Genomic DNA, 22,790 nt, shown 5'->3' with positions numbered 1-22,790 from the left:
AGACGTATACAAGACATGGGTTTCAGCTGTCGCATTCCTTGTGTCAAGCCACTCTTGAAAAACAGACAGCGTCGGAAGCGTCTCACCTGGGCTAAAGACAAAAAGGACTGGACTGCTGCTAAGGGATCCAAAGTTATGATGAAAGTAAATTTTGCATTTCCTTTGGAAATCAGGGTCCCAGAGTCTGTAGGAAGAGAGGAGAGGCACACAATCCACATTGCTTGAGGTCCAGTGTAAAGTTTCCACAATCAGTGATGGTTTGGGGTGCCATGTCATCTGCTGGTGTTGGTCCACTGTGTTTTCTGAGGTCCAAGGTCAATGCAGCCGTATACCAGGAAGTTTTAGAGCATTTCATGCTTCCTGCTGCTGACCAACTTTATGGAGATGCAGATTTCATTTTCCAACAGGACTTGGCACCTGCACACAGTGCCAAAGCAACCAGTACCTGGTTTAAGGACCATGGTATCCCAGCTCTTAATTGGCCAGCAAACTTGCCTGACCTTGACCCCATAGAAAATCGATGGGGTATTGTGAAGAGCAAGATGTGATAAGCCAAACCCAACAATGCAGAAGAACTGAAGGCCACTATCAGAGCAACCTGGGCTCTCATAACACCTGAGCAGTGCCACAGACTGATCGACTCCATGCCACGCCGCATTGCTGCAGTAATTCAGGCAAAAGGAGCCCCAACTAAGTATTGAGTGCTGTACATGCTCATACTTTTCATGTTCATACTTTTCAGTTGGCCAACATTTTTTACATTTTCTGAGATACTGAATTTGTGATTTTCCTTAGTTGTCAGTTATAATCATCAAAATTAAAAGAAATAAACATTTTGAAATCAGTCTGTGTGTAATGAATGAATATGATATACAAATTTCACTTTTTGAATAGAATTAGTGAAATAAATCAACTATTTGATGATATTCTAATTATATGACCAACACCTGGGTGTTCCCAGTCTGCAGTGGTCAGTATCTATCAAAAGTGGTCCAAGGAAGGAATAGTGGTGAACTGGCAACAGGGTCATGGACGATCTAGGCTCATTGATGCCCGTGAGGAGCGAAGGCTGACCCTTGTGGTCCGATCAAACAGATGAGCTACTGTAGCTCAAATTGCTCAAGTTAGTGCTGGTTCTGATAGAAAGGTGTCAGAATACACAGTGCATCCCAGTTTGTTGCATATGGGGCTGCATAGCCGCAAACCAGTCAGGGTGCCCATGCTGACCCCTGTCCACTGCTGAAAGCGCCAACAGTGGGCATGTGAGGATCAGAACTGGACTACGGAGCAATGGAAGAAGGTGGCCTGGTCTGATTAATCACTGCATGTGCGTCGCTTACCTGGGGAACACATGGCACAAGGATGCTCTATGGGAAGAAGGTAAGCCAGCGGAGGCAGTGTGATACTTTGGGCAATGTTCTGCTGGGAAACCTTGGGTCCTGCCATCCATGTGGATGTTACTTTGACACGTACCACCTACCTATGCATTGTTGCAGACCATGTACACCCTTTCATGGAAACGGTATTCCCTGGTGGCTGTGGCGTCTTTCAGCAGGATAATGTGCCCTGCCACAAAGCAAAAATGGTTCAGGAATGGTTTGAGGAGCACAACAAGTTTGAGGAGTGTTTTCTGTCTGTCTGTCTGTCTGTGTGTCTGTCTGTCTGTCTGTCTGTCTGTCTGTCTGTCTGTCTGTAATGTCTGTCTGTCTGTCTGTCTGTGTCTGTCTTTCTATTTATCATCAGTTTTTTTTTCTGATAGACTGTAATCTTTCATCTTGAAAGGTACTTTGAATATCAAACCTTCATAGCATTTAAAACTATTTCAAACTTTCAGGCTAGGCTTTCTTAATCTAAAATATGTCTTGACAAAAAAATAAAGGTTCTAGTTTATGTTGTTCATAAAGTAAGTCTCTTTACAGACAAATCAAATAACACTGAAGCATATATTTGTATAACATCTTCCTATAATGCATTTAAAAATACTTAAACTATTATCATTGTATGACCCTGTACTAATTGAATGCCTTTATTCAAAATTATTCAATATTGTTTGTTCTGTATTTTATCTAAATTAGGTGTCATGAACTGGTGTGCATTTTCCACACAACCAGCCTGGTCTCATTGTTAATACGTAGGTATTAATACGTAACTTTCAAAGACACAAAACGTTTGGATAGGTGCTGGAACGTAAATATGGACATATTGGCGACATTTAAAAGTAAAATTATTACGTTTTTTGTAAGATTATTTTTTTGGGGGGGGGTTAGCTGGTATGCATAATATTGGATACAGAGACTGAAAACGTAAGTATATAAGAAGTATATAAGGTGCCGTTAATGTTTACAGTAATATTGCACTATACGCTGTGAAGTGCAACGGAATGTGAAAATAAACTTAATAAAAATAAAAATACTAAATAAAATACTACACAGACATTACAGAGTATACTCCGTAATTCCTTATCATATCATTTTACCTCAGATGGCATGGTCAAAACCATGGATATGTGTACTCAGTTATGCTGCTTTGATTACTTTAGCGTTTTTGTCAAGTTTTCGAATGTGTTATAAAGATGTGGGACGTCATACAAGACGTCAAAACACGTGACATCACCACGTAACTCAAATAGGACACGCATGCGCTGTCACCACGTTATGGCGCATTTGTTTTAAAGACATGCAATACGTAACACTTGACGTCACCGCGCTAAAGTCTGCAGCGAGGGGTATCTCCAATTTTCTTGTTTAGGTTTTTGTTTTTGTTTTACTGCAGTCTTTTTCTGCTGTCATTGTTTTCCTTGGATTTGCTTTTCAGTTCCATTCAATGTTAAGCTTTTCTTGTTTCATTCCATGTTTTATAGGCAACCTATGTCATGCAAATTCAGATTAGCACAGTTGGTTTTAAGTTAATATTGTTTATTTTAGTTCAGGACTCCATTGTCCAGGTGTCAGTAATCTGCACTTAATTTGCTTCAGAAAGCCATCTTTTAAAACACGATTAACTATTCTAGATTAAGACCCACTCCTGGTTTAATTTAAACCCTGTTAAACTGCACCCTACACACATTTTTCTCTTTTTTTTCAGCACATGACCACAAAACTTCATTACAGTCTTGGCTGTAGACCATTTGTTATAACTTTGAAGTGCTTTGTTGTGAGTAATAACTTGCCAACGAATTAATTATGCTTTCATTTTTGTACTCTGTGATTGGAAAAGTTTTCACAGAGGGACGTTTTCTCAGAGGAAAAGTTCAAAAAGTCATCACAAAAAAAAGTCACTGTGATTGGCATGACCATGTCTCTGAAATAATTCCCACCTATAATGCTCACATTCTGACCTCAAATTAGCCTGTGGATATGGATGCAATGGATGCAACTATTTACAGAGGTAATATTCACCCACTCAGACACTTTCAGTCATGTCTAACCATAAATTAACTTTGAAATGAATGGCTAGAAACATGATCTCAACTGTAAGTGAGATTTTCTTTTTTTTTCTTTTTTTTTAAACCTACAATGTAAAAATTCTTAAAATCACTCGAGACCTGAATATTGATATACATTTAAAGGCAAAATGTGTCTGAACACTTTTTGCACAATGCTTAAAAGTTCAACAAACTCTTCTTCAGCAAACTCCACTTCTACATAGTTCAGCATTCTCACCTCCACCATTTCCATTTTGATACACATCATTTTATTTTACACTCAAGAGACATGTCTTACTTTCAGTGAAGCCTTAAGGGGGAAACCTTAAGGATCACTTCCGCTGATTTCCCAAACCTCCCACAATTGTTATCAACCTGAACCAACCCTTTTCCCTTGACAGAGAAATACTTACTGCAAGATGTGTCGCTCCATTACGTGGCTATTTACGTCCTGGAGAACTTACACTCTGATCATTCAGATGTGAGGTGGATATATATTATTTATTCATCAGAACAGTATGGGTGTGGAGCACAACTCTGCCATCTTTCTGGCCTGGGGGGAGCTGCGTCCTTGTAATGTAAATTAGGCATTGTGCTGCCTGAGTTTCCGAAAGCTCTGCAGGGCCATACCTTTGTCCTCTGGGCAAATGCTTTGTTTGCACACGTTTAACACAAATGTTGTCAAGTTCAACACTAGTGACCTATCCCACTTTAACCTATTTAAAGACTTGTTGCTTCTGACAGCATGGCACTTCTAATGAAAATTAGATAATCCCCCCATCATTTACTTACACTAATTTCTTTCTTCTGCAGAACACAAAATAAAATATATTAAAGGTCCCATGGCATGGCATTTTTCTATTATTTTATAATGTTTCCTGAGGTGTACTTATATTGTTAGTATGATTTTTACATCATCAAATGTCATAATTTAGAAATAAAAGGCATTTTTTCAATACTGATGTTTGCCCTGTGGCTGAATGCCCTGTTTCAAGAGGCGTGTCTGCTGTGAGACTTCAGTAAAAACGCCCACTGTTGTGATTGGCTGACATCTTTGCATTTGAAATGAGCGGAGGGGGCGTGGACTTCAGGATTGGCTAGTCTGGCCTGTCATTTTCTCAAAGGCAGAGAAAGACGGCCAGAACTCGGGTTTACACCGATCAACAATTCTATCCACTTGGGGACAATATTCAGGCTAGGGGAACTCATAGTAATGTTGAAAAAACCTCATAAAATGAAAATGTCATGCCATGGGACCTTTAAAGAATTGTTTTTATCAATATATTGAACGTCAGTGGTTGTCCAGAACAACAATGGACCCAATTGACTTTTATTGTAAGTATGCATGTATGTATGTATGTATGTATGTATGTATGTATGTATGTATGTGTGTGTGTGTGTGTGTGTGTGTGTGTGTGTGTGTGTGTGTGTGTGTGTGTGTGTGTGTGTGTGTGTGTGTGTGTGTGTGTGTGTGTGTGTGTGTGTGTGTGTGTGTGTGTGTGTGTGTGTGTGTGTGTGTATGCATGTATGTATCTATAAATCAATCAATCAATCACAGACAGAGAATGACATGATGATGAGTAAATACCATAATATTTTGTAAGACTTTTTAATTTAGATCAGTGAACCTTCACAACTAAAAGGTCAGATCTAGTCAGATTAACTATGCGGTGATCAAACTCCAGTTCAAAGCAGGGTTTGTAAAGAGAAACCCAGAAGAGAGCAATTTAGCTCATCTTCAAGTGATTGTTTGCAAATGTAAAGAAGGTCCATAAGTGAATGCATCCAGTGAGATGGACTAGTCATTTCAACTAATTAGGTCAGGATGGCAATTATGAGTGATCAGGGGAATCCTGTATGTTTTGACACTGCTCCTTTATGGGGGTGGGGTGGTGGATATTGTGGACTTCAGCATGATTTTCAATGCACGGTAGCACCAGCAGGAAACCAAAGGTACTTATTTCCCCTGAGTGAAAGATGCCCTATCGATCACACTCTCTCTGCCTCACTCCTGAGATAAAGGCTGGCATATGGCTTGTGCCTTGAGCCGTTGGAACATGGTGCATGCATTATGTTGCCATTATTGCACCAGGGTCCCTCCACACCAAAGATGTCGATTAAAAAGTGGCAGAGTGCTTTCACCGTGCAATGTTGAGAGACACATTACACTGATGTGTGGTAGGATGTTGATGTGCTATGAAAAATAAATATTGATGTTAAAATTACAGTATTTATACATACTATCCCTAAACGTGCATTAGTAAAATGCTGTGTGCAGGGGTCATGAACTGCATCATTCTATTGTTTTGTGTTTCCTGGGGTGCACTTATAACATTAGAATGATTTTTACATCAAAAATTGTCATAATTTATAAATAAAAGGCATTTTCTTACCCTGATTTTAGGCTGCTGTGAGACAGTGTGAGACTGCTGTGATTGGCTAACATCTTTGTATATGAAATAGCTGAGTATTACATGTGGAACATGCATGTCTCAAAAACTTTTAGTACGTTTTTACTATTACAGCTCTCAAGTTTAACTAATTATTATATTTAGATACATTTAGATTGTGGCATGAAAGTTTGCAGTGATGAGCCTTGTAGCCGATCACAGACATGTTGAGTGCATTAATGCAGTGATCTCGTCATTGCAACTTGATTTCTGCACACTAATGAGTCCTTTCATCATAACTGACAGTGCAAACACAATGTAAATAAGAGATTGGTTGATTATTACAGGAGTTTTGGCGAGAATCCAGAACTCAGTCACTGATAAACTTGCGCTGTTTGATTGACAGCTCCAGTGATTGTGAAGGGAGCATTCTTTGATTGCTTTCTATATGTAATTTAATCAGTTTGAATAAAAGATTATTTTCATCCTACTAAGAGAAACAATGTGAAGTTGACCGTTTAGTGACTGGTTTGATTTACTGACAAATAGACAAAGAACAAATGACTGTACATGAATCATTGCATATCAGAAATCACTGTTCACAGATCAGGCATTAGAACATGGTTACTTACATATTTTCGTATTACTGTTGAGTCCATATCGTAAAAACCTGTGCCAAATTGCGACTGATTGACCCGAGAATCCACAGTAAAATTTACTGCATATAAATAAATAATGCTCAACTGAGACATTCACATTGTTGAAAATAAATAACCATATTCCTAGCATTAGGATCCTTTGGAAGGTAATATCATGTTTTTATTCCAGTGTTCCTGTATTGCTCTTCTCTCCTCATCATCTCACTAACACGCCAGTGGGCGGGGCCAAAGTTGCAATGATGAAGTAGGCATTGATTTTCTTCTGCAGAGGCGGTCTTTCACCTATCTATAGGCACATTCCACAATGAGTTGTTATCTGTGCTTGGTTACAATAAAAGCTGTTTTTGGACTAAAAAGGGAAACGTTCCGTTCTAAAACTTAAAGGAAATTCGTATAGTATGATGATTATAGTATAAGGAAAATTTGATTTCTCAGTTCATGACCCCTTTAATAGTTTAATTTATGTTAGTAGTAATTAAATGTGATGTCACAACACAGTGAACATGGTTTTTACTTGCAGTTGTGACCAATTTCATCTGGAATTGAGTGTCACTTGTAAAGTAAGATCAGGATTATCTTTCTATAATAGGTAGAAATTGTCTATTGCTGCATTCAATGAATCAATCTTTATTCATATCCACAAATCAGCACAGAAGAGAATTGAAAGGAGAAAATTTATTCTCGAAATGTCATGACTGCAAATAATTTCAGTTTCAATGTATTTCAATAGATTTATCATTAATACCCTCTCTTTTAACAGAAGAGGAAAATGATAATGTCCTCTTAAAACACTTATTTTATTCACTGTTTTATATATTTTTTTTTCTGTTTCTGTGTACTATACCCAGAGCCTGGTTCTGGGGGTTGGGTTGAAGAAAGATAAATAGAAATAGATGCTTATAGTCTTGTCTAAATCCAGCCAGCCACTCTACTAATGGTTGTAGTCTTTTGCATGACTGGCCAATGTTTAAGCACTTTATTTTAAATTCATTACCCTGCTTTTGTGCCAAATACTGAACAATATGATTATATCTGTCATGTTAAAAATCATGGAGACTCACTTGATTGAAGAATTTTATGGAACCAGCTAATTGCTGCTAATTGATTAACGGGGCACTGTAGTATATTCCTTTTGAATAATGCATACAAGTTGTATTCCAGGAGAGATAAAGCTCAAAATTGTGTGATCTAAGGATGTGGCTGTACATGAATACTTAGATGATTGAAATTGAACCGCATGAAGATCTCTTTCTTTTACATTAGTCTGTTCATAAAACACTGCTGCCACATATTTAATGATGTAATGTAATACCCTCAACCTTAGTCCATTGGTCCGCAGAGGCTTTATTTAATCCTCAATAACTTTTTTCAGGTATCAAATTAGCCCTGCTGTCACTGCAAACACCAAAGACCACAGGCTAATAGTTTATCTATAGCTAAATGCATCATTCATCTTTTGCCATGAAGAAATATTGACAGCAAACCTTGCCATCCATCAGGTCTGACAGCTCACAATATTGCCATCCACACCCATCCCATTATCATCCTAAAATGAGACGAGCCACTTCTGATTACTCAAATGATCTATTACCTTTGCAATAAGAGGCAATTCTTTATTGATGTACATTATGCAGTGATCACTGTGTCTACATGATTTGCCATACTATAGATCAGATGACTTGTTCAAGGATGGTTTGATATACACAGAAGTGGACAGGGAAAAACAAATGAAACTGTTAGACAGTGAATAAAGTGTGTAGAGTGAGGGACAACTGCAGCCAGTTCTTTCTTCATTTGAAGTCAAATGGCAAGAACAAAGAGACTTGGTGAAGTTAACATGGGAGTTGAAGAGGAGCCAAGGAAGCACATCCAGGTGACAAATATCAACGTATCTCTGCTGGAGAAGCTGCAGGCAGCCATTATTCCTTCTGACAGGTCACTTCCTGAGGGCATAGACTTGTTGCTCTTTATGAAGCTACCGCTCTAACGTAGTGGGTCTTAAACCTATAAAGCTACAGTATATTTCAATAGCAATGTGTCTCTGTCAATCGTGTACTAAAATTAGTTTTATATATGTGCCTTTGTGGGTAATGCATAACATTGGTGCCTTCCTGTATAGCTCAATCGGAAGAGCATGACACTAACGACGCCAGGTCATATAAATGAGAATGAGAATTTCTAAACATGTGTACCTTGAATGCAATGCAAAGTGAGTCGCTTTGGATTAGGGCTGAAACGATTCCTCAAGTAACTCGAGTTACTCAAATTCAAAATCAGTTGCCCCGAAGCTTCGTGTTGTCCATTTAACACACGGTCATGTTACAGAAAGACATTTTTTGTGTAAGGACTCACGCATACTGTGTGAATTGCGGTTATTTCCACGGGTCAGGGTTATATCATTGCGGGTGGATGAGAGATAAATCATTAATGTGTTGATTTTAATAATGACGCGGAACTCTCATTTCACGGTAAAACGATATGAATGTGGGTCATTCTTTAACTTTCAGTTTCAGCTCATCTCAAGATCAGAGACTGCAATGCGAGAGAGAGCGGCATCAGCACTAGTAATATACTTTAGTCTTGCTATTTTTGGTAACACTTTATTTTGATGGTCCCTTTTGAACATTATGTTGACTATAAGTAAATTTGCAACTACATGTCAACTAACTCTCATTAGATTATCAGTAGACTGTCTGCTTAGTGTTTGCTAACTCTTTATTGTGATGGTCCTCCAACAGACATTCTACTGACTATAAGTAACTTTGCAAGTACATGTCAACTTATTCTAACCCTAACCCTACCAGTCTACTAACACTCTACTAACACTCTACTGAGAATTAGTAGACATGTAGGTGCAATGTTATTTATAGTCAACAGAATGTGTTAAAGGGACCATCAAAATAAAGTGAAACCCTATTTTTAAATGAAGACAGCTGTGTGTTGAGCTTCAGGATGCGACGCTGAGCATTTACGGCAGTTCGAGCGTCAGATGAAGAGATAGGCCTTACAGCAAATCAAAACAGATGACAAGCATGGAGTTTGCGCATGCATCACCGTCATTGTGATGTGTATGTGAAATGTTTAATGTGACTTTATATATACTTGATATCTCTGAAATACATTAAAATGTTCTCAAAGCTAAGCGCAACAATAGCAGAACAAGCTGTAACTGTTGTGTGTGCGTGTCTCAATCTCACACTTTATTCATATTTATAGTTCCTAACTTAATAAAACAAGCTGTGTTACTATGGCGAATGATTAGCTCAAATGGTAGATCTGTATGTGTGATGTAGGCTACTTTATCTGTATTAAATACAAACACATCTTCTGCTCACATTCCAGCGGTTACTCCTATGTGTGCTGTAGCTATCCGCTTGTTAAGTAGTGGCGTAAGGAACGCTGTTTCTGGGTCCAAGCCTCAACTCGTTTCACTTGAGAATGCCATCGACGGCCGTTTATGAGCGCTATTTATTCATATTAAACATCAAACATCAAAAAGTTAAATATGTTAAATACTTACAGTCTACACAACAGTCTCTGCTCACAGCGTCACGAATTGAGAAATCAGCTTTCCCTTGAGCTTTTGATATATAAAAGGTCATGGTAATATAAGAATATCATGTAAGTTTCAAAGCTGAAAACTTCCTTGTTAGTCAAAGAAAAGCTTTTATTGACAGCTGGCTCAGCAAACGATCAATCTCAGAATGTGCCCAGCTATGACGTGAGAGTGTAGTGAAGCACCGCCTCAACAGAAGAAGAACAATGGCTGATTCTGTAGCCTCGCCCACCGACTCATGCCACTAACATGACAGCTAAGAGCTGTATAGAGCTAAACAGCATCGAATTTCTAAGCAGTAAACATACTACATAAGCTTTTCGGATTTTTAAGCATTCGGATTCCAATATTATGAATGCATGGATGAACTTCATTTTTAATGAATATCCAGCTCACGTGGGGAAGTGTTCATTAAACAACGGAGTCGTTTGTAAACAAGAGACTGGATTTGCAGACAGGATGAGATTACATGAACGAATGAAGCAACACACTAATGTGAGTAAAAAAAAATTTTTTATATGTGATTGTATTGCATTGTTACAGATCATTTGATATCTATGGATTATGTGTACGTGTCTAACAGAACATACCTTAGCACGCTGTTACAGGCTGGAGCATACTTTATTTGTGGTGTTCTTGGTTCATTACTGTCTTGATGTGCGTTGTTCACTCTCGACTCGATATTTGAAGGGCGCGCGCGTGCGTGTGTGTGTGTACGGTTCGCGGTTATACTCATCGATCGGGCAGGCCAAGTAACGTTAATAAAAAAATATAATTCCAATCAATTGCAGGTGGATGAGAGATTAATCATTGTGTTTGTTTGATAAAGACATTTTGCGAGCCCTGGCAGTGGGCTGGGCGATTCATTCCAGTTGCCGTTTGCCACATGCTTTCACTGACAGTGGGAGCAGAATTTCATTAAATATGCAAATCTTATCCAATCCTAGCCATGGGCTTTTATTTCCAAGTCTTCAGTGTGGCACGCCCATCAAAACTGAGCATGTCTTCAGAGAGCCTCAAAACCAGGTCAGAAAATAGCCTAATACTTATTCATTATGTTTTTGAATGTAAAAACCATGTAAATGCAATAAGTTGACCTCAGACAACAGCATAAAAAAGCCAGTTCATGACCCCTTTAATATTTTAACGATTTAAAAAAGATTAATCACTGTCTGGCCATCTGGAATTTTGGTATGGAGATAAAGGTTATGATTATATTATATATATATATATATATATATATATATATATATATATATATATATATATATATATATATATATATATATATATATATATATATATATATATATATATATATATATATATATATATATATATATATATATATATATATATATATATATATATATAACATTTTATTTTTTTTGTAGTAGTATTACACCACATTGTGTGTGTTTATATTAGCACCGTTCGTTGTTTGTCTTGTGGTATGAGATAGAGCGTTTGGACCCGGAAGCGCTGCCGTATGATGTCAGACTTAACAACCGAATAGGTTGTCAAACCTGGTTTAGATTATTTAAGAAATGTAATTTCGCCAAAGAAGATTGTCTAAAGCAACCTACTTCAGTGTAGATAATATGTTAAGATAGAATCGCGCTTAACACTGAGAATTTGAATAATTGTAATGTGACGATCGGGTGCGGATATCTAAATCAGAGAAAATCATGTGTGGTTGGATGGTTTGTTTTTAACAGTGGATTCGGTGACGTTAGAGCTGATCCGCGCATCTCTAGTATGCCCTTCTCTACTCTTGTTCTTGTTCCAAGTTTCCTTCCTGTCCAATATGTTTTGCTTCTTACAAAAGCCACAAAGCCTTCAGAAGACATTAAAGGCTTATGTCATGCCTGAGCTGAAGCTGAAACTTAAAAGTTAAGTTGCACGACATAAATGCAAAGTTTAGGCATTATTATTATTTATATTACTATTATTTTGATATATAGGTTGTAGGATTAGTTTAGGTTGTACTATGTTTACCTTTCTAAAGTAATTTGAAATTGATTTTTATATTTTTATTTATACATTTGTATTTTGAATATAATATGGCAATTGATTGCACTAAATTGGTTTAGTTTTCACCGATATTAATGACTGCAATTTCAGCAATAAAACTTTTTTTTGGTTACACTTTATTTCGATAGTCCACTTTAAACATTCTACTAACTATAAGTAACTTTGCAACTACATGTCAACTAACTGTCATTAGAGTATTAGTAGACTGTCAGTAGACTGGTAGGTTATGGTTAGGTGTTAGGGTTCGGGTTAGTAGAATAAGTTGAATTGTAGTTGCCAAGTTACTTATAGTCAGTAGAATGTCTGTTGGGGGACCAACAAAATAAAGTTTTAGTAAATATTAATCAGACAGTCTACAAATACTCTAATGACAGTTAGTTGACATGTAGTTGCAAAGTTACTTATAGTTAGTAGAACATCTAAAGTGGACTATCAAAATAAAGTGTTACCTTTTTTTTCTAAAAAGGAAACAAATTCGTTTTTCATTTTAAAATACCTGACTTATTTTCTCTTGTATATGTAGTATTGCTCTTTAAAGAAGAAAAGGTACTTCTAATCCGATTACTCGATTAATTGATGGAATAATTGATAGAATACTCGATTACTAAAATGATCGATAGCTGCAGCCCTACTTTGGATTAAAGTGTCTGCCAAATGCATACATGTAATAACATTAATTTCAGTGGGAATTTTCCTGAGCTGTAATAGGTCACATCCAAGAATTAACTGTTCCGACCCATTATGGCTCATATTGTGTGGGTTTGGTTGTTCTTTGTTTTCTTGTCTCGTAGGTTGGCGTTAGAGTGAGTGACGTCATGATGACTGATGGTTTACACCTGTGCTAGAGCTGATGCCGGCAGATTAAAGCAGCTCCCTTCAGTCGTAAAGGGTTCTCCCCTCGTGCCATTTTGGTCGTTGTTCCAGTTATTGTTTTGTTTCCATTTTGTTATTTTCTCTTACTTTATTGCTCTTACTTTAATAAATGTTATTCCTTTTTGCATATCACGCAACGTGTCATCTTCTTTGTCGCGGCTTGCGAGCCGGCCGTGACAAATGGGGGCTAGTCTGCTCGTCCGCTAACTTTTGAAAATTCCTTTTATTTGTCAACATGATTTGGAAGCGTTTTTGTTGCATTCGGTTATTTTGTAATGAATTTGGCACGTTCATTAACTGAATGTTAAACCAGAAGAATTTGGTTAACGCTATTGTTTGGGATGTTTTATACATAATTTGGAAGGAAATGCGCGTTGAGTTTATTTGTTTTGAGGACGTACGTGGTGTAGCTGCTTGGTCCCTTTTGGAACAAGTGGGTAATGTAATTTAGTTATTTTTGTGTGGTGACCGTGAGTAGAGCAGTTGTCTCGGGAGCATTCGTGCCGGTTGCTTTTCTTGTACCAGCAGGAGTTGGTGCTTAAATACCCCTCGCCAGTAACCACACGAAAATTAGGGGTGAGTTAGTTAGTTTTTTATTTCTCCCACGTGAGGTTTGTGAATCCCCATCTAGTAATTGTAAAGTATATTTTAGGGGAAGTATGTCTAATCTCGTAGAAGATTTTATTATTTCTCCTTCAGAAGCGTTACTTGAGTCGTTTACAAAAGATCAGTTGTTTAAAATCGCGAATCATTATGGAGTAGAAGTTGGAGATAAGAGATTAAAGGTTAGTACAATTAGAGAAACACTTAAACAAAATTGATAGAACAAGCTATATTGGTTGAAATGTCTGATACAGCTACCGCTAGTCAAATTAAACCACATGTTGGCTCTTTAACTTTTGAACAACAAGAGACGTTAATGATGTTACAACTTGAACAGGAGCGTCTAAAATTAGAAATAGAGCGTGAGAAAACTAGAAATGAACAGACAAATATAGAACTGCAAAGATACCGTTTAGACATGATACGAGAAGGCAGAATAAATGATGGCTCAGATAATGCTGTACATGGTGCTTCTAAAATGTTTGACACTGCGGGAAACTTACGATTAATGCCTAAATTTAATGAGCGAGATCCGGATAAATTTTTTACATTGTTTGAACGGATTGTGGAAGCGAGAGGTTGGCCCAGTGAGGAACATACACTGCTCTTACAGTGCGTGCTTACTGGCAGGGCTCAGGAAGTCTACTCTGCTCTTCCACACTCAGACTGTAACAATTACGACATCGTAAAAGCAGCAGTTTTGAAATCGTACGAGTTGGTACCAGAAGCGTACAGACAAAAATTTAGAACGTTAACCAGAGGTGTTAATGTTGCTCATGTTGAGTTTGCTAGAGAGCTCAGTACTGCATTCAATCGTTGGTGTATGGCATCTGAGGTAACCACGTTTGAAGAGTTGACTGACTTAATTGTGCTCAAACAGTTTAAGGACTCTGTTCCTGCTCGCATTGCAACATATATAAATGAGCAGAAAGCTGACACAGCTGCTAAAGCTGCTGAATTAGCTGATGATTATGTTTTAACGCACAAGAGTTTTGAGTTTCGGAAAAGGGACGAATATTTCGAAGATAAAGGAGATCGTATGTCAAGAAATTCATCTCTGATCTGTAATTACTGCCATGGTAGAGGGCACTGGAAAAATGAATGCCCTGTGCTTAAAGCCAAAACTAAAGGGGGAAAAGCTCCTCGCGTTAAACCAGCTGCTCTTGTGGCACCTATGTTAAGTCCTGTTAGTTCATCTTGAGAAGGATTTCCTATGGCGGATAACCTTTTAAAAAATGGTGATTATGTGCCTTTTATCACCTACGGACATGTGTCAATGGTTGGTACAGGGACAAAAGTTCCAGTGACAATATTAAGAGATACGGGAGCTTCTGAATCTTTTATATTGCAGGATGTGTTGCCGTTTTCATCTTTGAGTGACACTGGGACGAGTGTTCTTGTTAGAGGAATTTGTTTGGATGTGTTGTCTGTTCCTTTACACAGAGTAACATTGTCATCTGAGCTTGTGAGTGGTGAAGTGGTGATTGGAGTACGTCCATCATTACCCGTGGATGGGGTGGATATAATCATGGGGAATAATTTAGCAGTGGATAGGGTTTGGCCTGATACCTTTTCACCTCCTGTAGTTTTATCTGTTCCTCTTCCAGGTCCTGAAGAGAGTCACAAGAACTATCCAGAAGTGCTTACTGCATGTGCGGCAACTCGTTCCATGACCTCTGCTCAGCCAAGGGTAACCTCTGACTCTGCTGTAGTCAAACCATTCTCCTTGCCTGATGACTTTGCTGTTTCTCCTTCAGAATTGATTCAGGAGCAGAAGCTTGATTCTTCTCTCCATCAATTGTTTGAGAATGTGCTGTCCTCTGATGAAATTAGGAATGTTGCTCATGGTTATTTCTTGCAGGATGGAATGTTAGTAAGGAAATGGATTCCTCATGGGAGTGATTTTGCTGGAGATCCTATCATGCAGGTGGTAGTTCCAGAGAAATATCGTTCACTGGTATTGCAGATGGCTCATGATAAACATGCAGGTCATCTAGGGGTAAAAAAGACCTATCACAGAATCCTTCGTCATTTTGTTGGGCCAAAATTGAAGAAGGATGTGTCACAGTATATCAAGACATGTCATACTTGTCAACTAACAGGCAAACCAAATCAGAAGATTAAACCTGCCCCATTGTTTCCTATTCCTGCTGTCAGTCTGCCATTTGAGCACCTGATTATTGATTGTGTAGGCCCATTGCCTAGATCAAAGTCGGGTAGCATTTATTTGCTCACGGTGATGTGTGCCTCTACTCGATACCCTGCAGCCTATCCCCTCCGTACGATCACTGCGAAATCAGTGGTGAAAGCCTTGACTCAGTTCATGTCCATTTTTGGCATTCCCGAAGATTGTGCAAAGTGATCAAGGTTCTAATTTCACTTCTCATTTATTTTCTCAGGTCTTGAAACTGCTGCACATTAAGCACAATAAAGCTAGTGCTTATCATGCCCAAAGCCAGGGAGCTTTGGAGCGTTTCCATCAGATGCTGAAGTCTTTACTGCGTTCTTATTGTACATAGATGGAAGGTTATTGGGAGCAAGGATTGCCGTGGTTGATATTATCAGCACGTGAGGCATGTCAGGAGAGTACTAGATTTAGTCCCAATGATTTGGTGTTTGGACATACAGTTCGGGGACCACTGTCTGTACTCAGAGATCAGTGGATTGAAAGTTCACCACCTAAAAACTTGATAAGTTATGTGAATGACTTTAAGCGTAGATTATATGAAGCAGGTAAGGTGGCAAAAGAACATTTGCATTCTTCGCAAAAGCGCATGAAGACGATTTTCGATCGACGAACTGAGGAACGAAAATTCATGCCTGGCGATCAGGTATTGGCTCTATTACCAGTGGAGGGATCGCCCTTCAAAGCTCATTTTATAGGTCCGTATGTGGTCGAGAAACAAGTTACTGACTTAAACTATCTGATTGCTACTCCAGAGAAAAGAAATTCCAACCAGTTGTGTCATGTTAATTTGTTGAAGCCCAATTACTGCCATTCCCACAAGACGTTAGACGATGAGGTGAAACCTGTATTAGTAGTTGAGACAATTTTGCCTATTATTATGGTGGAGGGAATGGATGAAGGAGTTTCTTTTCCAGAGGATACAGTATTGTTAGGACGTCTAAAAAATTCAGAGACTCTTCTGCATAAATTTGCATAAAATATTGTCCCATTTGCCTGATAATAAATGTGGTGATTTGATTGACATTAGTAATCATCATGTTTTTTTATTTGGTGATGTACCTTCGCGTACACACTGGTTGGAACACGATATTGATGTTGGGGATGCGGAGCCCATTCGCCAACATTTTTATCGGGTGTCCCCAAATAAACTTGTACATCTTAATGCTGAACTTCAGTATATGCTGGATCATGATATTGCACAACCTTCATTTTCCAGTTGGGCTTCTCCCTGTTTACATGTCAATAAACCTGATGGAACTTATCGGTTTTGCACAGACTACCGTAAAATAAATAAAGTAACACAACCAGACTCCTTCCCATTGCCTCGTATTGAGGATTGTGTTGATCGCGTTGGGTCGGCGAAATTTGTGAGCAAGTTCGATCTGCTTAAAGGCTATTGGCAAGTTCCTTTGACCAAAAGAGCTCAAGAGATTTCTACTTTTATTACATCTATGGGGTTATTCTCTTATAACATTATGAGTTTTGGCCTTAGAAATGCACCTGCAACGTTTCAGCGACTTATGAATAAGGTTGTTTTTGGGTTGAAAGGAGTTGCTGTTTATTTAGATGACGTAGTGGTCTTCAGTGATTCATGGGAGCAGCACTTGAAGCATATCACAGATTTGTTCTCTCGTTTTGAAGAGGCTGGCCTGACGTCGATCTGGCTAAGTGCGAGTTCGCCAAGGCCACAGTGACGTATTTAGGTAAGGTGGTTGGACAAGGATGTGTGCGACCAGTTCGGGCCAAGGTTGAGGCCATTGATCAGTTTCCTTCGCCTACTACTAAGAAGGAGTTAATGCGTTTTTTGCGGTTGGTAGGTTACTACCGGGGTTTTTGCAGGAATTTTTCTACAGTGGTAGCCCCGCTCACTGACCTGTTGAAAGCGAAAGCCGCTTTTGTTTGGTCGTCTGTCTGTCAAGAAGCTTTCGAGGCAGCTAAATCACTGCTTACTTCCACTCCCGTGTTAGCAGCGCCTTGTTTTGATCGTTCTTTTCAGTTGTGTGTAGATGCTAGCAATGTGGGTGCTGGAGATGTATTGTTACAGGCTGATGAGGAAGAAATTTACCGTCCAGTTAGCTACTACTCAAAAAAGTTTAATTCATATCAGTTGAATTATTCTGTGGTTGAGAAGGAGGCATTAGCATTGATTTGGGCTTTGCACCATTTTGAGGTGTACGTGGGATCCGTGTCAGGCCCATTGGTTGTGTATACGGACCACAATCCGCTCGTCTATTTACATTCTTTGCGGTGCCCTCACCAACAACTGACGCGGTGGTGTCTTTTCTTGCAGTCATACGCACTTGACATCCGGTATATCAAGGGGACTGACAATGTGGTAGCTGACGCATTGTCTAGAGCTCCTTGTTTCTTTTAACTGATTGACTAACTATGCTTTGTTTTGCTCTACTTGTCATCTTAAATTGCTTCTACAGGGCCCGTGGTTGCTGAGGATGTTGGAGAGTATTACAGAGTGGTGGGTCTTTCTAGTTTTGGGAGTTGTCCGGTGATGGGTTTCATAAAATGTTCACCCTTTTTCTATGTGGGGGGGGGGGTGTTACGACCCCATTATGGGTCATATTGTGTGGGTTTGGTTGTTCTTTGTTTTCTTGTCTCGTAGGTTGGCGTTAGAGTGAGTGACGCCATGATGACTGATGGTTTACACCTGTGCTAGAGCTGATGCCGGCAGATTAAAGCAGCTCCCTTCAGTCGTAAATGGTTCTCCCCTCGTGCCATTTTGGTCGTCGTTCCAGTTATTGTTTTGTTCCCGTTTTGGTGTTTTCTCTTACTTTTTTGCTCTTACTTTAATAAATGTTATTCCTTTTTGCATATCACGCAACGTGTCATCTCCTTCTTTGTCGCGGCTTGCGAGCCAGCCTTGACATAACTAAAACAAAATTCTGTGGCCAGGGGTTTTCGCCTTTGTTTAATTAGTCAAAATTCCTTCTAAAAAAGAAGTAGTCTATTTTTTAAATGAATAACCAGGGCACGAGACCTCCCATGTGTTAAGTCCAAGCCTTTGCAAGTAAGAACGCAAGGAAATTTCCAGAGGTTAAGCATGTTCAAAACATCCACCCATTCCCTGTCAGTGCTAGAAGCAAATGCCACAAAGCAGGACAGTTAAAAAGTTCACTCTCCCTTTTTTCCTCAGGACACTGTGAATCGCTACTCTGCAAAAGACTGTGTGCAAACTGGCACCTGGAAGGGATTAGTTAATGATCACTGGAGTCAGATCAAACACATAGCGACTGGTTCAAGATGGGCTGTCTGCTATCGATCATTCTTCTTTTTCTTTACAGTGAAAACCATTTCAGTTGTTTGTGTATAGTGCTAGAATAAAGTCATTTCTCTTTTATGTCAACATATTAAATAGTGTGACCATTTGTGCCCAAGCAGGGGTTCTTTAAACCAAAGCATCAGAAATCAAAGCAAAGCAGAGGACAAAGAACACAAAAACAGACCCCCCGATCCAATCCACCATCCCACCCCACATCGCCCCACCAACAACAACACACAGCATCTCTTACAGTGTCACACAAGTCTGGGAAGCTGTCAAACCTCTAAGATAAATGTCCTTTATTGACTGTAGACAAAGCAGAGGACGCAATCAGTCATAATTAAATATTTAGAAAGCTTAAGGAAATGGTGCATTAAAAAATAATTTCCAGACCACTTTACACATGCACTTGGTTGAACAGTGTCCAGAGCTGAGGGTCTTTGCTTGACCTTACACAGAGTTCACATTGTGATATATTTGAAACACTCAATGTCCTGCTTACTGTACTGTATGTCATGGCTTGCCATATTGTGAATTAATTTGACATCTAAAAATCAGCTTGAACTGCTTGGATTGCCGTGATTTTGCCAAGACATGTTCTTGGATCAACATTGTTTCATTTACATTCACAAAATTTTCAACTAAATATCCAACTAAATTTAATTACTAAACTAAATTAAATACATTAACTAAATTACTGATCTGCCCACATTGCCACTGTATGATAATTGAATTAAGTAAGATGACATCACAGTTTTCTCCAGAGTGGCTGTTGCATTATTTTCCTGTTTAACACTGTGAAGCTGCTTTGAAACAATCTGCATTGTAAAAAGCGCTATATAAATAAAGTTGACTTGACTTGACTGTTCCTTTGTTTGTCTTTCCCGCCACTACTTTGTTTCTATGGTTACTGTTATGAGTTAATTCTGTTCAGGTGCACATCATTAATTATCTTGTTTGAGTCACTACTTAAGTTCTTCCCTCACAATCTGTTGGTGTTTGGTCTGTGTTACAGTTAGTGTGTGTTGCCCTGCCTGTCTGCTCAATATTTGTATTTTTTGTTATTAACTCCGGTTTAGAGGGACTACTGACCACTCTTTAACACTAGAACCGCCATGGCTGTTTTTCAAATGTACATGACAGATTTTCAATAAAATATCCACGGCTCCCAGTCATTGACTTTTACTAAAATTGTGTTATTTACAATCCCCTGTTGTTAAAAATTGTTTAGATAAAACCAGAATAAAAAAAACAAAACAAAAAAACAGGCATTTATACCTATAAGTGCCAGCGGGTCAAATTTACCCCTATTTAATTCCTTTTATTTTCATGCTGTATTTGAGCAACGTGTCGGCTTATGGTCAAATGAAGATGTTTAGCCTATTTATAAATGTTCAAACTTTGGAATAATTATACATTTTGGTTTTGCTATTTATTCAAGTCCGCCCATTTCCTGAAAAACAATATTTCCAATATTGGCATTTATGATGTAATGAATAAAACAATTTCCATGATTACCCAAGTTTATTTGTGTTGTTCCCATTCAGTCGGTCACTCTCGACGCCATGTCGGAGTACCGACGAATAGGAATCTCGCTCGCGAGAGCCAATCTACTTCGAGTGTAACTAAACGAGCCAATGCACATTGGCATGCAATGATTGCACGAGGTGCTCATGCCACGCCGTGCGGGTATAAATGAGACACAGGTGATTGCATCAAATCAACCTTTTACTTCGGAGCCGAGGAGACTTCCGGTTGGGCCTCGAAGGGATGTAGACGTGTCTAACTGAGCTCTCCCACATGAACCTTAAAATTCGTCAACAAGACACTTTTTTCGTTGTTTAAAGCCATACAGACACAGTGTGCATGGATAAAATGTGAGAATTTTTGTTTTTATTCTGTTAATCAAGTTTAGCCGCTTATAAATATGCCAGACCTGAGGAAGGCTGCTAAAGCTAACGAACCAGCGGAAAGCACGAGCTCGGGGCAGTCAGCTATATTACAAGCAATAAATTCATTAAGAAACGAACTGCTGGCGAAAATGGATGAGAAAGCAGAGATGCAAAATGAAGAAATACGCAAGCAAATCGGTGGTTTGAGAGACGAGCTGAAGGGTGCAATCGATCAGGTTAACATCAAAGCTAACGCGCTTGAAGAGCGCACCGCAGGCTTGGAAACTGCAGCTAACACTCACTCAGATGCTATCGCTAATCTTGAGCAACAGGTGGCTGAACTGAAAAAAGAGGTGGTGAGTTTGGCGGCAAAGGCTGAGGATTTGGAAGCGAGATCACGGAGATGTAATTTACGCATCTTTGGGGTTAAAGAAGGACGAGAGGCAGGCGTTTCAGCGAGCACCTTCGTTGCAAAACTTTTACAAAAAGTGATTGGCCTGGACGAACCGCCCGTTATCGACAGGGCTCACCGTACTTTGCAGCAAGCCCCGGGAAATGGGCAGCCACCGAGAGCTTTTGTCGTCAAGTGCCACTACTATCAAGAGAAGGAAAGCATTCTACGAAAGGCTGCTACATCTCCACAACTTGTATCTGAAAATGGAGACACTATCAGAGTGTTCCCTGATTACACGCAGAATGTGGCGCGAAGCAGAGCGGCTTTCGGACAGGTGAGACAGTTATTACGGCAATGCGAGGGGATCAAATACGGGCTGTTGTATCCTGCAAAACTGAGGATTACGACTCGGGACGGCCAGCAGAAGAGCTTTACTGACCCAGAGAAGGCGGTTACCTTCGTCAGGGGACTTATGAGTGATTAATATGGGAGGCTAAATACCATGGTAACGTCATATTTGGTGGGAGTATTGGAGTGAACCAATTGTGTTTGGGGATCAATATCGCTGCAGCGTAATGCCATGGGACATTGGATCAGTTCAGTGACATTGGACAGTGGGTGTACTGATGGCTAGTGTCATATGCAGACTGAGGCGTTTTTTCTTCTTTTCTCCATATGCAATTATTCATATGTCTGCTTGGTTTTTTCATGTTCCACTTAGAATCGTTTTCTAACATGCTGAATTCAAAATATTGATAACTAGAAATTGTTTTTCTTTTCTTTTTTCTCTCTTTTCCATGTACACAGGGATATTGAGTAATGGTTCTAAATAGTCTTGTTAATGTTATAGATGTTCATCTTAATGGTTATTATAAGGTTTATGTGGGGTCTCAGCTCCACTCGGTAAGTTTTATTTTCTTCTTTCTATGAAACTTCATAGTGGCTTGGGAGGTTGGGGGGGTGCAGTCTCTCATTTGGGGAGGGACCAGCAGGGATCTGTGTTGTTAATGGGTGATTTAAAAGTTTTCTTTTTACTCTGCAAAGTTTGCTCTTTTTTTGTCTTTGTGCTTTTGTTTTTTTTCCCTTTACCTTCTTTCTTTTTCTCAGAGTTGGAGATGAGTTTTCATAATAACATTGATTTGAACTTTTTCAGCCATGAGTCCGGCAGATGGAATGAATAGACCTGTGACTAAATTTGTGAGCTGGAACGTGAGGGGACTCAACCATCCTGTAAAGCGAAGTAAGGTGTTTTCACATTTAAACAAATTGAAAGCAGAGATAATTTTCCTACAGGAAACACACCTTCGCATAACAGACATTCCTAAATTAAAGAGAGGATGCGTATCACAGGTCTACCACTCTGAATTAAATTCTAAATTTCGTGGTACAGCCATCTTGATTGGCAAAAATGTGCAATTTATACAAACCAGTGCTATTAGTGATAAATGCGGGCGTTTTGTGATTGTTCAGGGCAGACTTTATAACGTACCGGTTGTCCTAGTT

This window comes from Gobio gobio, assembly GCF_949357685.1.
Source record: "Gobio gobio genome assembly, chromosome: 2".
Lineage (NCBI taxonomy): Eukaryota > Metazoa > Chordata > Actinopteri > Cypriniformes > Gobionidae > Gobio > Gobio gobio.
This window is presented reverse-complemented; position numbering follows the sequence as displayed.